The sequence below is a fragment of the Ranitomeya variabilis genome, chromosome 3 (genome assembly GCF_051348905.1).
Source record: "Ranitomeya variabilis isolate aRanVar5 chromosome 3, aRanVar5.hap1, whole genome shotgun sequence".
Taxonomy (NCBI): Eukaryota; Metazoa; Chordata; class Amphibia; order Anura; family Dendrobatidae; genus Ranitomeya; species Ranitomeya variabilis.
This window is the reverse complement of record NC_135234.1, coordinates 376,581,172-376,597,634: the sequence shown is the minus strand read 5'-3', so window position 1 is coordinate 376,597,634 and position 16,463 is coordinate 376,581,172. Positions and strand designations below refer to the sequence as shown.

General features: G+C 45.7%; 1 non-coding gene and 15 pseudogenes across 1 annotated transcript; all 16 read left to right on the top strand.

Annotated features, from left to right (window-relative positions):
- Positions 1 to 8,601: 8,601 nt before the first annotated feature.
- LOC143760265 (U2 spliceosomal RNA) lies at positions 8,602 to 8,777 on the top strand (annotated as a pseudogene).
- Positions 8,778 to 8,954: 177 nt separating this feature from the next.
- LOC143762433 (U2 spliceosomal RNA) lies at positions 8,955 to 9,130 on the top strand (annotated as a pseudogene).
- A 177-nt stretch (positions 9,131 to 9,307) lies between these two features.
- Positions 9,308 to 9,483, top strand: LOC143761368 (U2 spliceosomal RNA; annotated as a pseudogene).
- A 177-nt stretch (positions 9,484 to 9,660) lies between these two features.
- Positions 9,661 to 9,836, top strand: LOC143763150 (U2 spliceosomal RNA; annotated as a pseudogene).
- A 177-nt stretch (positions 9,837 to 10,013) lies between these two features.
- On the top strand, positions 10,014 to 10,189 carry LOC143763209 (U2 spliceosomal RNA; annotated as a pseudogene).
- A 177-nt stretch (positions 10,190 to 10,366) lies between these two features.
- On the top strand, positions 10,367 to 10,542 carry LOC143760457 (U2 spliceosomal RNA; annotated as a pseudogene).
- Positions 10,543 to 10,719: 177 nt separating this feature from the next.
- On the top strand, positions 10,720 to 10,895 carry LOC143761360 (U2 spliceosomal RNA; annotated as a pseudogene).
- A 177-nt stretch (positions 10,896 to 11,072) lies between these two features.
- LOC143761673 (U2 spliceosomal RNA) lies at positions 11,073 to 11,248 on the top strand (annotated as a pseudogene).
- Positions 11,249 to 11,425: 177 nt separating this feature from the next.
- Positions 11,426 to 11,602, top strand: LOC143763078 (U2 spliceosomal RNA; annotated as a pseudogene).
- Positions 11,603 to 11,778: 176 nt separating this feature from the next.
- Positions 11,779 to 11,954, top strand: LOC143760080 (U2 spliceosomal RNA; annotated as a pseudogene).
- Positions 11,955 to 12,131: 177 nt separating this feature from the next.
- On the top strand, positions 12,132 to 12,310 carry LOC143761488 (U2 spliceosomal RNA; annotated as a pseudogene).
- Positions 12,311 to 12,484: 174 nt separating this feature from the next.
- Positions 12,485 to 12,663, top strand: LOC143760255 (U2 spliceosomal RNA; annotated as a pseudogene).
- A 174-nt stretch (positions 12,664 to 12,837) lies between these two features.
- Positions 12,838 to 13,013, top strand: LOC143759358 (U2 spliceosomal RNA; annotated as a pseudogene).
- A 177-nt stretch (positions 13,014 to 13,190) lies between these two features.
- On the top strand, positions 13,191 to 13,378 carry LOC143759412 (U2 spliceosomal RNA). Its single transcript, XR_013212220.1, has one exon. It is a non-coding gene; the product is annotated as a U2 spliceosomal RNA (small nuclear RNA).
- A 165-nt stretch (positions 13,379 to 13,543) lies between these two features.
- On the top strand, positions 13,544 to 13,719 carry LOC143762183 (U2 spliceosomal RNA; annotated as a pseudogene).
- A 177-nt stretch (positions 13,720 to 13,896) lies between these two features.
- Positions 13,897 to 14,072, top strand: LOC143762495 (U2 spliceosomal RNA; annotated as a pseudogene).
- Positions 14,073 to 16,463: the final 2,391 nt, after the last annotated feature.

Sequence of the window (16,463 nt, the reverse complement as noted above, 5' to 3'; positions counted from 1 at the left end):
AAAGGGGGCTCCTCGCCGGCTGGGGGATCATCGGCAGGATCCGGCAGCGAGACTGGCGGGGCCCAAGCTACAGGACCGCGTTTTTTAGGTCAAACCGCGCGCCCACAAGGAGGGGAAAGAAGACGAAACGAGGATCGGCACATGACGTTGAGATCTCAGGTAGGAGTCCAAACTCTGTGGTAAACATCTCCGACTACACCCTTTCTCCTCTTGAGCTAAAAGTCTTAAACATGGGCCTCTCCTTCTGCCCTACCCCTAGATGGGATTCTTTTCAACTTGAAAAGGATCTTCAAAGATTTTATAGAAACATAAGACTTAAGGTACACTTTAATGAACTTCCAAATACAGTAGTGAATAGATTGGGCACCACATCTAGCCAGAGTAGAGAGACTGGCATTACCTTGGGATCATTAGGCCTGAGGAACCCTAGCTCCTTCGTTCCACCTAAAACCAACCATGCTGTAGAAACTTTCATCAATCTCCTCGATAGTGATATCAAAAAGACTATACATGAACAACATCTTGGTCTCCTCCCGGTCCGTCACAACCTTAGTCCCATAGAAAAACAAGCATTAGACACACTAAGTGAGAACAGGAACATTATAATTAAACCCGCGGACAAAGGGGGAGCCATTGTTATTATGAATAAAGATCACTATGTCACCGAAATAAGACGCCAATTATCTGACACAAATACTTACCAAAGACTCCAGGGGGACCCCACATTCACCATACAACGGAAAATCAACACTGTAATTGACAAATACCTGAATTTAGGCACCATAGACAACAAAACCAAAACTTACCTCATTAACCATCATCCTATCACTCCAGTATTGTACGTGCTGCCTAAAATACACAAAAATCTTCAGAACCCCCCTGGCCGCCCGATCGTCGCGTCAACTGACTCAGTGCTCAATCCCCTTTCAAAATTTTTGGAAAAAATTCTCACACCATATACCAAGTCTACTAAATCCTTTATATTGGACACGAGCGATTTTCTATCTAAAATTCGCAGTATATCCAACATTCCGCCGGACAGCCTTCTTTGTACTTTGGACGTTAACAGCCTCTACACCTCTATCGTACACGATAGGGGTGTTACAGCGGTTTCACTTACACTCCAGGAAGCAGGCATTGATAGGAACACACACGATCTCTGCATAGACCTCTTGAACCTGGTACTTAGGGAGAATTTCTTCCTTTTCGAGGACGATTTTTTTGTACAGACATGCGGTACCGCTATGGGGTCCAATGTGGCCCCAGCGTACGCAAACCTGTACATGGACCACTTCGAGAGGGAATATGTATATGCCAACCCCAGTTTTCAACAAAACGCATTAGTCTGGTACAGATATATCGACGATATATTCTGTATCTGGCAAGGGAACCATACCAGCCTACAGACCTTCTATGAGACTATTAACACCGTTCGTCCGGAGCTTACCTTCACGCTTACTTACCACAACAGTGAAGTCACTTTCCTAGACACCAAAGTCCTTAAAAATTCCTTGGGTAATTTAAACACTGACTTATACTCTAAACCAACTGATTGCAATAGCCTTTTACTGTACAACAGTTGCCACCCCAAGTCCACAAAAAATAGCCTCCCTAGGTCCCAGTTTAAGAGGGTATCCAGAATTGTTTCAGACCCGGATCTGAAAGCAACCAGACTACAAGAGATGTCCACTAAATTCAAGGCCCGGAACTACCCCACGGACCTTCTTGAAACTGAATCCACTAAAATCCTCAATGAAATAGAAGACGATACGTCTAGAATCAAAAACCCCAGACTCCCATTTGTACATAGTCACCACCCCACTATGCGCAGGGTACACAACCTTATCAGGGCACATTGGCCACTCCTGAATAGAGCATACCCCACGATTCCTATATTCAAGGAACCCCCCCTGATGTGTACAAGAAGACCTAAGAACATAAGGGATAGAGTCGTCAGGGCGGATTTAGGCACTCTCAAAACACCGACACATAGAACACTCACAGGCCAGAAACGTACAGGGACCTTCCCATGTTTGGGATGTATGAGCTGCTCGAATGTGATTAAGGGCAACGAAGTGGTACACCCAAGGACAGGTAAATCTTACAAAATAAAGGACTACTACACGTGTGAAACAAACTTTGTGGTGTATATCATCAAGTGCCCCTGCGGGTTACTTTATGTAGGGGAGACCACCCAAGCGGTTAGAGATCGGATCTCTAACCACAAATCCACTATTCGTTGTGGTAAAGTTTGGCTCCCCCTCCCCTTTCACTTCAAAGAGGCCAACCACAACATAGCACAACTCAGATTCCAGGTCATAGAAAGGGTTCCTCGCCCTAGACGAGGAGGGAATCATATCAAACTATTGAAACAGCGTGAGACCTTTTGGATCTACACACTTGACACTCTACATCCACGTGGCTTGAACCGCGAGATAGACTGGCTAACTTAATCTTTCTCCCATATAGGCCAATTGACTTTTTGCACAACCAACCTCTATGACAAAACGCGTTCTGGATGGTAAGACGCATACCCTTATAGTCTCCTTTATAAGTTTCCTTACATCATTTATATTTTTTTATTATTTTTCTATATATTTTTTATATTTTTCCTCTTTTCCATTTTTTCATTTTTTTCATTATATTTTTTTTCATTTTTTTTCATTATTTTTGTTTACTTAATTTTTGTTTACTCAATTTTTACCTAATTAATTTCCCTATATTGTTCATTTTCCCTTTTTTCCTTGGTATTCAATCCATAATATCCGATTAACAACTAAAATATTCCTCCCCTCCGTACAATTATCCCCATTTTTTCTTTTTCATTTCTTCTTTTTATTTCCGTTATTTCATTTCTTTTCTTTTCTTATTTCGTTTGGACTCCTACCATTATTTAGGGCATTTCAGTGTATTTATGTTTTATATATTAATGGTACTGTGGGCCTTGGTGTGTACCCATAAGATGGTCCGTTATTGTCTAACCCTTTTTCTCCCTGGTCTTTGAGACATGATTCAACCAGACAAGTCATCATTTCTTTTTAGGCACACTTACAGGCACCCTTATATATGTCATTAACATCCATGACCATGGAGACACCTAGGTACGAGATCTCTTCCTCCAGTTCACTGCACTCCAAATAGAGGGGTATACATGGGCGTCGGACTAACTCAAGTATGGGACCACATAACATCACGCCTGGGCGCTCCCCTTCCAACGAACACGCACGAGCGTTCTGCCCGACACGGTACAGGCGTCACATAACATCACGCCTGGGCGCTCCCTCCAACTAACACACACGAGCGTTCTGCCCGACACAGTACAGGCGTCACACTTGAGACGCAGGCGCTGTACATAGGCGCCTAGCATGGGGCTTCTGTGCGCAAGCGCCAGGTTACACTCCTCAGCAGCAGAAGCGCTGCTTCTGCGCAGGCGCCGGCGTCCCCTGGCACTTCCGGTCACATGACCGGCCGGGGATCTGGATTTAACGCCGAAGGATTCTTCTTTATATGCAAGAGAAATTCAACAGGGTATGTTCTTCCTCCAGTACCGTTGTTTGCAAATGTTATGGTCTTCTTCCCTCTTCCTGTACAGTCCGCCTTTTCTGTATATTTCAGTTGTGCAGAATACGTTACCGTTTGGTCGTTACATAGTATACCCATCGACAGCTCATCGACTTTTGATATGGATTCTTTGCTCTCTTATGTATATTTGTATATATGTATATGTTTATCTGTTTGTAAATATTTTTTTGTTTCTTTGCTTGTTACAGCGGCTTTTGTGAACAAGGCCACGGGTTGGCCGAAACGTCAATTCGCCTAGTATCTTACTCTCTTCAATTTGAATAAACTTTTCAATTTATGCATCTAAAAAGCATACGAGTGCAGTGATTTTTCTGACTTTATGATATATGGGATCAAAACATCCCGTTCACTAGCACCGCAGACTACATCAATTGAGTGCTGGCTTTGATTTCTTCTCTACAGCTATTTGATTTGTAAGCTACTAGCACCAATCGAATCCATGTCAGCCGAGACTTATATGTACGACGAGTCTACCGGATCTACTATTCTATCTAAAATTAAGACCAATACGGACTTCCTGCATCTACCAAGTAATGACATAAAATCGAGGGATTGGGAAAAGGAGAGGAAGAAACTTATTGGCTACGACTTACATTGTGCAACATTGGGAGAGTATCACCGAAAAGCCAGGATACCTCGAGGTCTACGTTGTAATCTACGTCCTACATTATTTTCTGATAATGAAAAATACTGCACTACATTTCAAAAAATTCTAAACAAATGCTCCTTCGACATAATATTACTGACCATCGAATATCTACAAGAAGCAATAAAGAGCACGGAAGAGAAAATTGAAAGCATTGAAACTCAACTAACTGCTACGCTAAACGCTACCGAACTCTCCACTCTCAAAAATAAAATAGACACTAGCCTCATTTCCTACCAGAGGTCGTTGGAGGAAAGAAAACGCACAAAATTTCAAAGGGACACTGAGGACTATTTATCTAACAAAGTGTACCGATGGGAGGACACAGCTCCCCGCCGATCGAGACCAAGATTTCGCCGCACAGCAGGGGGCAACTACCCCTCAGGGGGCTCCTCGCCGGCTGGGGGATCATCGGCAGGATCCGGCAGCGAGACTGGCGGGGCCCAAGCTACAGGACCGCGTTTTTTAGGTCAAACCGCGCGCCCACAAGGAGGGGAAAGAAGACGAAACGAGGATCGGCACATGACGTTGAGATCTCAGGTAGGAGTCCAAACTCTGTGGTAAACATCTCCGACTACACCCTTTCTCCTCTTGAGCTAAAAGTCTTAAACATGGGCCTCTCCTTCTGCCCTACCCCTAGATGGGATTCTTTTCAACTTGAAAAGGATCTTCAAAGATTTTATAGAAACATAAGACTTAAGGTACACTTTAATGAACTTCCAAATACAGTAGTGAATAGATTGGGCACCACATCTAGCCAGAGTAGAGAGACTGGCATTACCTTGGGATCATTAGGCCTGAGGAACCCTAGCTCCTTCGTTCCACCTAAAACCAACCATGCTGTAGAAACTTTCATCAATCTCCTCGATAGTGATATCAAAAAGACTATACATGAACAACATCTTGGTCTCCTCCCGGTCCGTCACAACCTTAGTCCCATAGAAAAACAAGCATTAGACACACTAAGTGAGAACAGGAACATTATAATTAAACCCGCGGACAAAGGGGGAGCCATTGTTATTATGAATAAAGATCACTATGTCACCGAAATAAGACGCCAATTATCTGACACAAATACTTACCAAAGACTCCAGGGGGACCCCACATTCACCATACAATGGAAAATCAACACTGTAATTGACAAATACCTGAATTTAGGCACCATAGACAACAAAACCAAAACTTACCTCATTAACCATCATCCTATCACTCCAGTATTGTACGTGCTGCCTAAAATACACAAAAATCTTCAGAACCCCCCTGGCCGCCCGATCGTCGCGTCAACTGACTCAGTGCTCAATCCCCTTTCAAAATTTTTGGAAAAAATTCTCACACCATATACCAAGTCTACTAAATCCTTTATATTGGACACGAGCGATTTTCTATCTAAAATTCGCAGTATATCCAACATTCCGCCGGACAGCCTTCTTTGTACTTTGGACGTTAACAGCCTCTACACCTCTATCGTACACGATAGGGGTGTTACAGCGGTTTCACTTACACTCCAGGAAGCAGGCATTGATAGGAACACACACGATCTCTGCATAGACCTCTTGAACCTGGTACTTAGGGAGAATTTCTTCCTTTTCGAGGACGATTTTTTTGTACAGACATGCGGTACCGCTATGGGGTCCAATGTGGCCCCAGCGTACGCAAACCTGTACATGGACCACTTCGAGAGGGAATATGTATATGCCAACCCCAGTTTTCAACAAAACGCATTAGTCTGGTACAGATATATCGACGATATATTCTGTATCTGGCAAGGGAACCATACCAGCCTACAGACCTTCTATGAGACTATTAACACCGTTCGTCCGGAGCTTACCTTCACGCTTACTTACCACAACAGTGAAGTCACTTTCCTAGACACCAAAGTCCTTAAAAATTCCTTGGGTAATTTAAACACTGACTTATACTCTAAACCAACTGATTGCAATAGCCTTTTACTGTACAACAGTTGCCACCCCAAGTCCACAAAAAATAGCCTCCCTAGGTCCCAGTTTAAGAGGGTATCCAGAATTGTTTCAGACCCGGATCTGAAAGCAACCAGACTACAAGAGATGTCCACTAAATTCAAGGCCCGGAACTACCCCACGGACCTTCTTGAAACTGAATCCACTAAAATCCTCAATGAAATAGAAGACGATACGTCTAGAATCAAAAACCCCAGACTCCCATTTGTACATAGTCACCACCCCACTATGCGCAGGGTACACAACCTTATCAGGGCACATTGGCCACTCCTGAATAGAGCATACCCCACGATTCCTATATTCAAGGAACCCCCCCTGATGTGTACAAGAAGACCTAAGAACATAAGGGATAGAGTCGTCAGGGCGGATTTAGGCACTCTCAAAACACCGACACATAGAACACTCACAGGCCAGAAACGTACAGGGACCTTCCCATGTTTGGGATGTATGAGCTGCTCGAATGTGATTAAGGGCAACGAAGTGGTACACCCAAGGACAGGTAAATCTTACAAAATAAAGGACTACTACACGTGTGAAACAAACTTTGTGGTGTATATCATCAAGTGCCCCTGCGGGTTACTTTATGTAGGGGAGACCACCCAAGCGGTTAGAGATCGGATCTCTAACCACAAATCCACTATTCGTTGTGGTAAAGTTTGGCTCCCCCTCCCCTTTCACTTCAAAGAGGCCAACCACAACATAGCACAACTCAGATTCCAGGTCATAGAAAGGGTTCCTCGCCCTAGACGAGGAGGGAATCATATCAAACTATTGAAACAGCGTGAGACCTTTTGGATCTACACACTTGACACTCTACATCCACGTGGCTTGAACCGCGAGATAGACTGGCTAACTTAATCTTTCTCCCATATAGGCCAATTGACTTTTTGCACAACCAACCTCTATGACAAAACGCGTTCTGGATGGTAAGACGCATACCCTTATAGTCTCCTTTATAAGTTTCCTTACATCATTTATATTTTTTTATTATTTTTCTATATATTTTTTATATTTTTCCTCTTTTCCATTTTTTCATTTTTTTCATTATATTTTTTTTCATTTTTTTTCATTATTTTTGTTTACTTAATTTTTGTTTACTCAATTTTTACCTAATTAATTTCCCTATATTGTTCATTTTCCCTTTTTTCCTTGGTATTCAATCCATAATATCCGATTAACAACTAAAATATTCCTCCCCTCCGTACAATTATCCCCATTTTTTCTTTTTCATTTCTTCTTTTTATTTCCGTTATTTCATTTCTTTTCTTTTCTTATTTCGTTTGGACTCCTACCATTATTTAGGGCATTTCAGTGTATTTATGTTTTATATATTAATGGTACTGTGGGCCTTGGTGTGTACCCATAAGATGGTCCGTTATTGTCTAACCCTTTTTCTCCCTGGTCTTTGAGACATGATTCAACCAGACAAGTCATCATTTCTTTTTAGGCACACTTACAGGCACCCTTATATATGTCATTAACATCCATGACCATGGAGACACCTAGGTACGAGATCTCTTCCTCCAGTTCACTGCACTCCAAATAGAGGGGTATACATGGGCGTCGGACTAACTCAAGTATGGGACCACATAACATCACGCCTGGGCGCTCCCCTTCCAACGAACACGCACGAGCGTTCTGCCCGACACGGTACAGGCGTCACATAACATCACGCCTGGGCGCTCCCTCCAACTAACACACACGAGCGTTCTGCCCGACACAGTACAGGCGTCACACTTGAGACGCAGGCGCTGTACATAGGCGCCTAGCATGGGGCTTCTGTGCGCAAGCGCCAGGTTACACTCCTCAGCAGCAGAAGCGCTGCTTCTGCGCAGGCGCCGGCGTCCCCTGGCACTTCCGGTCACATGACCGGCCGGGGATCTGGATTTAACGCCGAAGGATTCTTCTTTATATGCAAGAGAAATTCAACAGGGTATGTTCTTCCTCCAGTACCGTTGTTTGCAAATGTTATGGTCTTCTTCCCTCTTCCTGTACAGTCCGCCTTTTCTGTATATTTCAGTTGTGCAGAATACGTTACCGTTTGGTCGTTACATAGTATACCCATCGACAGCTCATCGACTTTTGATATGGATTCTTTGCTCTCTTATGTATATTTGTATATATGTATATGTTTATCTGTTTGTAAATATTTTTTTGTTTCTTTGCTTGTTACAGCGGCTTTTGTGAACAAGGCCACGGGTTGGCCGAAACGTCAATTCGCCTAGTATCTTACTCTCTTCAATTTGAATAAACTTTTCAATTTATGCATCTAAAAAGCATACGAGTGCAGTGATTTTTCTGACTTTATGATATATGGGATCAAAACATCCCGTTCACTAGCACCGCAGACTACATCAATTGAGTGCTGGCTTTGATTTCTTCTCTACATTTCTGTTCATCGCTTCTCGGCCAAATGGCTCAAGATCAAGCGTAGTGTCTGTTCTTATCTGATACGTCCCCTATTTGGGGACCATATGTTAAATAGATTTTTGGAACAGGGAGCTGGAAATGGAGCTTGCTTTGTCGCACGGAACCTTCACGTGCTGTCACAATGGGGATGGAGGGTGTGGTTATGCAGATTCAAAACGCGTTGTGCACAGCTTGAACACACGCACACCGCAGAACTGTCATCTACAGAACTTCCAGAGTTTCTGGAAAATGTCTTCCCTGCGGCAATCTTTTGCTATGTCTCCACAGTGGGTTTTGGTTGTAGGCCTTGGTGCAGCCCAAGTGGCAAACCATTTCTGATCATCGCTTCTCGGCCAAATGGCTCAAGATCAAGCGTAGTGTCTGTTCTTATCTGATACGTCCCCTATTTGTGGACCATATATTAAATAGATTTTTGGAACAGGGAGCTGGAAATGGAGCTTGCTTTGTCGCACGGAACCTTCACGTGCTGTCACAATGGGGATGGAGGGTGTGGTTATGCAGATTCAAAACGCATTGTGCACAGCTTGAACACACGCACACCGCAGAACTGTCATCTACAGAGCTTCCAGAGTTTCTGGAAAATGTCTTCCCTGCGGCAATCTTTTGCTATGTCTCCACAGTGGGTTTCGGTTGTAGGCCTTGGTGCGGCCCAAGTGGCAAACCATTTCTGTTCATTGCTTCTCGGCCAAATGGCTCAAGATCAAGCGTAGTGTCTGTTCTTATCTGATACGTCCCCTATTTGGGGACCATATATTAAATGGATTTTTGGAATAGGGAGCTGGAAATGGAGCTTGCTTTGTCACACGGAACCTTCACGTGCTGTCACAATGGGGATGGAGGGTGTGGTTATGCAGATTCGAAACGCATTGTGCACAGCTTGAACACACGCACACCGCAGAACTGTCATCTACAGAGCTTCCAGAGTTTCTGGAAAATGTCTTCCCTGCGGCAATCTTTTGCTATGTCTCCACAGTGGGTTTTGGTTGTAGGCCTTGGTGCGGCCCAAGTGGCAAACCATTTCTGATCATCGTTTCTCGGCCAAATAGCTCACGATCAAGCGTAGAGTCTGTTCTTATCTGATACGTCCCCTATTTGGGGACCATATATTAAATGGATTTTTGCAATACGGAGCTGGAAATGGAGCTTGCTTTGTCGCACGGAACCTTCACGTGCTGTCACAATGGGGATGGAGGGTGTGGTTATGCAGATTCGAAACGCGTTGTATACAGCTTGAACACACGCACACCGCAGAACTGTCATCTACAGAACTTCCAAAGTTTCTGGAAAATGTCTTCCCTGCGGCAATCTTTTGCTATGTCTCCACAGTGGGTTTCGGTTGTAGGCCTTGGTGCGGCCCAAGTGGCAAACCATTTCTGATCATCGCTTCCCGGACAAATGGCTCAAGATCAAGCGTAGAGTCTGTTCTTATCTGATACGTCCCCTATTTGGGGACCATATATTTAATGGATTTTTGGAATAGGGAGCTGGAAATGGAGCTTGCTTTGTCGCACGGAACCTTCACGTGCTGTCACAATGGGGATGGAGGGTGTGGTTATGCAGATTCAAAACGCGTTGTGCACAGCTTGAACACACGCACACCGCAGAACTGTCATCTACAGAGCTTCCAGAGTTTCTGGAAAATGTCTTCCCTGCGGCAATCTTTTGCTAAGTCTCCACAGTGGGTTTCGGTTGTAGGCCTTGGTGCGGCCCAAATGGCAAACCATTTCTGATCATCGCTTCTCGGCCAAATGGCTCAAGATCAAGCGTAGTGTCTGTTCTTATCTGATACGTCCCCTATTTGGGGACCATATATTAAATAGATTTTTGGAATAGGGAGCTGGAAACGGAGCTTGCTTTGTCGCACGGAACCTTCACGTGCTGTCACAATGGGGATGGAGGGTGTGGTTATGCAGATTCAAAACGCGTTGTGCACAGCTTGAACACACGCACACCGCAGAACTGTCATCTACAGAGCTTCCAGAGTTTCTGGAAAATGTCTTCCCTGCGGCAATCTTTTGCTATGTCTCCACAGTGGGTTTCGGTTGTAGGCCTTGGTGCGGCCCAAGTGGCAAATCATTTCTGTTCATCGCTTCTCGGCCAAATGGCTCAAGATCAAGCGTAGTGTCTGTTCTTATCTGATACGTCCCCTATTTGGGGACCATATATTAAATAGATTTTTGGAATAGGGAGCTGGAAATGGAGCTTGCTTTGTCGCATGGAACCTTCACGTGCTGTCACAATGGGGATGGAGGGTGTGGTTATGCAGATTAAAAACGCGTTGTGCACAGCTTGAACACACGCACACCGCAGAACTGTCATCTACAGAGCTTCCAGAGTTTCTGGAAAATGTCTTCCCTGTGGCAATCTTTTGCTATGTCTCCACAGTGGGTTTCGGTTGTAGGCCTTTGTGCGGCCCAAGTGGCAAACCATTTCTGATCATCGCTTCTCGGCCAAATGGCTCAAGATCAAGCGTAGTGTCTGTTCTTATCTGATAGGTCCCCTATTTGGGGACCATATATTAAATAGATTTTTGGAATAGGGAGCTGGAAATGGAGCTTGCTTTGTCGCATGGAACCTTCACGTGCTGTCACAATGGGGATGGAGGGTGTGGTTATGCAGATTCAAAACGCGTTGTGCACAGCTTGAACACACGCACACCGCAGAACTGTCATCTACAGAGCTTCCAGAGTTTCTGGAAAATGTCTTCCCTGCGGCAATCTTTTGCTATGTCTCCACAGTGGGTTTCGGTTGTAGGCGTTGGTGCGGCCCAAGTGGCAAACCATTTCTGATCATCGCTTCTCGGACAAATGGCTCAAGATCAAGCGTAGTGTCTGTTCTTATCTGATACGTACCCTATTTGGGGACCATATATTAAATAGATTTTTGGAATAGGGAACTGGAAATGGAGCTTGCTTTGTCGCACGGAACCTTCACTTGCTGTCACAATGGGGATGGAGGGTGTGGTTATGCAGATTCAAAACGCGTTGTGCACAGCTTGAACACACGCACACCGCAGAACTGTCATCTACAGAGCTTCCAGAGTTTCTGGAAAATGTCTTCCCTGCGGCAATCTTTTGCTATGTCTCCACAGTGGGTTTCGGTTGTAGGCGTTGGTGCGGCCCAAGTGGCACACCATTTCTGATCATCGCTTCTCGGCCAAATGGCTCAAGATCAAGCGTAGTGTCTGTTCTTATCTGATACGTCCCCTATTTGGGGACCATATATTAAATGGATTTTTGGAATAGGGAGCTGGAAATGGAGCTTGCTTTGTCGCACGGAACCTTCACGTGCTGTCACAATGGGGATGGAGGGTGTGGTTATGCAGATTCAAAACGCGTTGTGCACAGCTTGAACACACGCACACCGCAGAACTGTCATCGACAGAGCTTCCAGAGTTTCTGGAAAATGTCTTCCCTGCGGCAATCTTTTGCTATGTCTCCACAGTGGGTTTCGGTTGTAGGCCTTGGGGCAGCCCAAGTGGCAAACCATTTCTGATCATCGCTTCTCGGCCAAATGGCTCAAGATCAAGCGTAGTGTCTGTTCTTATCTGATACGTCCCCTATTTGGGGACCATATATTAAATAGATTTTTGGAATAGGGAACTGGAAATGGAGCTTGCTTTGTCGCACGGAACCTTCACGTGCTGTCACAATGGGGATGGAGGGTGTGGTTATGCAGATTCAAAACGCGTTGTGCACAGCTTGAACACACGCACACCGCAGAACTGTCATCTACAGAGCTTCCAGAGTTTCTGGAAAATGTCTTCCCTGCGGCAATCTTTTGCTATGTCTCCACAGTGGGTTTCGGTTGTAGGCCTTGGTGCGGCCCAAGTGGCACACCATTTCTGATCATCGCTTCTCGGCCAAATGGCTCAAGATCAAGCGTAGTGTCTGTTCTTATCTGATACGTCCCCTATTTGGGGACCATATATTAAATGGATTTTTGGAATAGGGAGCTGGAAATGGAGCTTGCTTTGTCACACGGAACCTTCACGTGCTGTCACAATGGGGATGGAGGGTGTGATTATGCAGATTCAAAACGCGTTGTGCACAGCTTGAACACACGCACACCGCAGAATTGTCATCGACAAAGCTGCCAGAGTTTCTGGAAAATGTCTTCTCTGCGGCAATCTTTTGCTATGTCTCCACAGTGGGTTTCGGTTGTAGGCCTTGGTGCGGCCCAAGTGGCAAACCATTTCTGATCATCGCTTCTCGGCCAAATGGCTCAAGATCAAGCGTAGTGTCTGTTCTTATCTGATACGTCCCCTATTTGGGGACCATATATTAAATAGATTTTTGGAATAGGGAGCTGGAAATGGAGCTTGCTTTGTCGCACAGAACCTTCACGTGCTGTCACAATGGGGATGGAGGGTGTGGTTATGCAGATTCAAAACGCGTTGTGCACAGCTTGAACACACGCACACCGCAGAACTGTCATCTACAGAGCTTCCAGAGTTTCTGGAAAATGTCTTCCCTGCGGCAATCTTTTGCTATGTCTCCACAGTGGGTTACGGTTGTAGGCCTTGGTGAGGCCTAAGTGGCAAACCATTTCTGATCATCGCTTCTCGGCCAAATGGCTCAAGATCAAGCGTAGTGTCTGTTCTTATGTGATACGTCCCCTATTTGGGGACCATATATTAAATGGATTTTTGGAATAGGGAGCTGGAAATGGAGCTTGCTTCGTCGGACGGAACCTTCACATGCTGTCACAATTTGGATGGAGGGTGTGGTTATGCAGATTCAAAATGCGTTGTGCACAGCTTGAACACACGCACACCGCAGAACTGTCATCGACAGAGCTTCCAGAGTTTCTGGAAAATGTCTTCCCTGCGGCAATCTTTTGCTATGTCTCCACAGTGGGTTTCGGTTGTAGGCCTTGGTGCGGCCCAAGTGGCAAACCATTTCTGATCATCGCTTCTCGGCCAAATGGCTCAAGATCAAGCGTAGAGTCTGTTCTTATCTGATACGTCCCCTATTTGGGGACCATATATTAAATGGATTTTTGGAATAGGGAGCTGGCAATGGAGCTTGCTTTGTCGCACGGAACCTTCACGTGCTGTCACAATGGGGATGGAGGGTGTGGTTATGCAGATTCGAAACGCGTTGTATACAGCTTGAACACACGCACACCGCAGAACTGTCATCTACAGAGCTTCCAAAGTTTCTGGAAAATGTCTTCCCTGCGGCAATCTTTTGCTATGTCTCCACAGTGGGTTTTGGTTGTAGGCCTTGGTGCGGCCCAAGTGGCAAACCATTTCTGATCATCGCTTCTCGGCCAAATGGCTCAAGATCAAGCGTAGAGTCTGTTCTTATCTGATACGTCCCCTATTTGGGGACCATATATTAAATGGATTTTTGGAATAGGGAGCTGGAAATGGAGCTTGCTTTGTCGCATGGAACCTTCACGTGCTGTCACAATGGGGATGGAGGGTGTGGTTATGCAGATTCAAAACGCGTTGTGCACAGCTTGAACACACGCACACCGCAGAACTGTCATCTACAGAGCTTCCAGAGTTTCTGGAAAATGTCTTCCCTGCGGCAATCTTTTGCTATGTCTCCACAGTGGGTTTCGTGTTATGACCCCAATGGCGAGGGTCTCAGAGGAACGTGGAAGTCTGCAGAATACAAAAAACCAGCTCATAGGGCAGTGGTAACTGGGTTGACCATATATCTACTCCTAACGCCAACACTAGAAATAGCCGGGGATCATTCCTACGATGATTCTAGATGACACGCTCCAGCCGGAGAATCTAACTACCCCTAGTAGAGGAAAAACAAAGACCTTTCTTGCCTCCAGAGAAGGGAACCCCAAAGCTGGATAGAAGCCCCCCCACAAATAATAACGGTGAGGTAAGAGGAAATGACAAACACAGAAATGAACCAGGTTTAGCACAGAGAGGCCCGCTTACTGATAGCAGAATAAAGAAAGGTAACTTATATGGTCAACAAAAACCCTATCAAAATCCACACTGGAAATTCAAGAACCCCCGAACCGTCTAACGGTCCGGGGGGAGAACACCAGCCCCCTAGAGCTTCCAGCAAAGATCAGGATATAGATTTGGAACAAGCTGGACAAAAATACAAAACCAAAACAAAAAGCAAAAAGCAAAAAGGCAGACTTAGCTGATATAACTGGAACCAGGATCAGTAGACAAGAGCACAGCAGACTAGCTCTGATAACTACGTTGCCAGGCATTGAACTGAAGGTCCAGGGAGCTTAAATAGCAACACCCCTAACTAACGACCCAGGTGCGGATAAAAGGAATGACAGAAAAACCAGAGTCAAAAAACTAGTAACCACTAGAGGGAGCAAAAAGCGAATTCACAACAGTACCCCCCCCTTAGTGAGGGGTCACCGAACCCTCACCACGACCACCAGGGCGATCAGGATGAGCGGCATGAAAGGCACGAACTATATCGGCCGCATGAACATCAGAGGCGACCACCCAGGAATTATCCTCCTGACCATAGCCCTTCCACTTGACCAGGTACTGAAGCCTCCGCCTGGAGAGGCGAGAATCCAAGATCTTCTCCACCACGTACTCCAACTCGCCCTCAACCAACACCGGAGCAGGAGGCTCGGCAGAAGGAACTACAGGCACAATGTACCGCCGCAACAAGGACCTATGAAATACATTGTGAATAGCAAACGACACAGGAAGATCCAGACGAAAAGATACAGGATTAAGGATTTCCAATATCTTGTAAGGCCCAATAAAACGAGGTTTAAACTTGGGAGAGGAGACCTTCATAGGAACAAAGCGGGAAGAAAGCCACACCAAATCCCCAACGCGTAGTCGGGGACCCACACCGCGGCGGCGGTTGGCAAAGCGCTGAGCCCTCTCCTGTGACAACTTCAAGTTGTCCACCACATGATTCCAGATCCGCTGCAACCTATCCACCACAGAATCCACCCCAGGACAGTCAGAAGGCTCCACATGACCCGAAGAAAAGCGAGGATGGAAACCAGAGTTGCAGAAAAAAGGCGAAACCAAGGTGGCGGAACTAGCCCGATTATTAAGGGCAAACTCAGCCAACGGCAAGAATGTCACCCAATCGTCCTGATCAGCAGAGACAAAACACCTCAAATAAGCCTCCAAAGTCTGATTGGTTCGCTCCGTCTGTCCATTAGTCTGAGGATGGAAAGCAGACGAAAACGACAAATCAATGCCCATCCTACTACAAAAGGATCGCCAGAACCTGGAAACGAACTGGGATCCTCTGTCTGACACAATATTCTCAGGGATGCCGTGCAAACGAACCACGTTCTGGAAAAACACAGGAACCAGATCGGAAGAGGAAGGCAGCTTAGGCAAAGGAACCAAATGGACCATCTTGGAGAAGCGATCACATATCACCCAGATAACGGACATGCCCTGAGATAGCGGAAGATCAGAAATGAAATCCATGGAGATATGTGTCCAAGGTCTCTTCGGGACAGGCAAGGGCAAGAGCAAACCGCTGGCACGAGAACAGCAAGGCTTAGCTCGAGCACAAGTCCCACAGGACTGCACAAATGACCGCACATCCCTTGACAAAGAAGGCCACCAAAAGGACCTGGCCACCAGATCTCTGGTGCCAAAAATTCCCGGGTGACCTGCCAACACCGAGGAATGAACCTCGGAAATGACTCTGCTGGTCCACTTATCCGGGACAAACAGTCTGTCAGGTGGACAAGACTCAGGCCTATCCGCCTGAAATCTCTGCAACACACGTCGCAGATCCGGAGAAATAGCTGACAAGATAACTCCATCTTTAAGAATACCAACAGGATCAGCGACTTCAGGAGCATCAGGCACAAAGCTCCTAGAAAGAGCATCGGCCTTCACA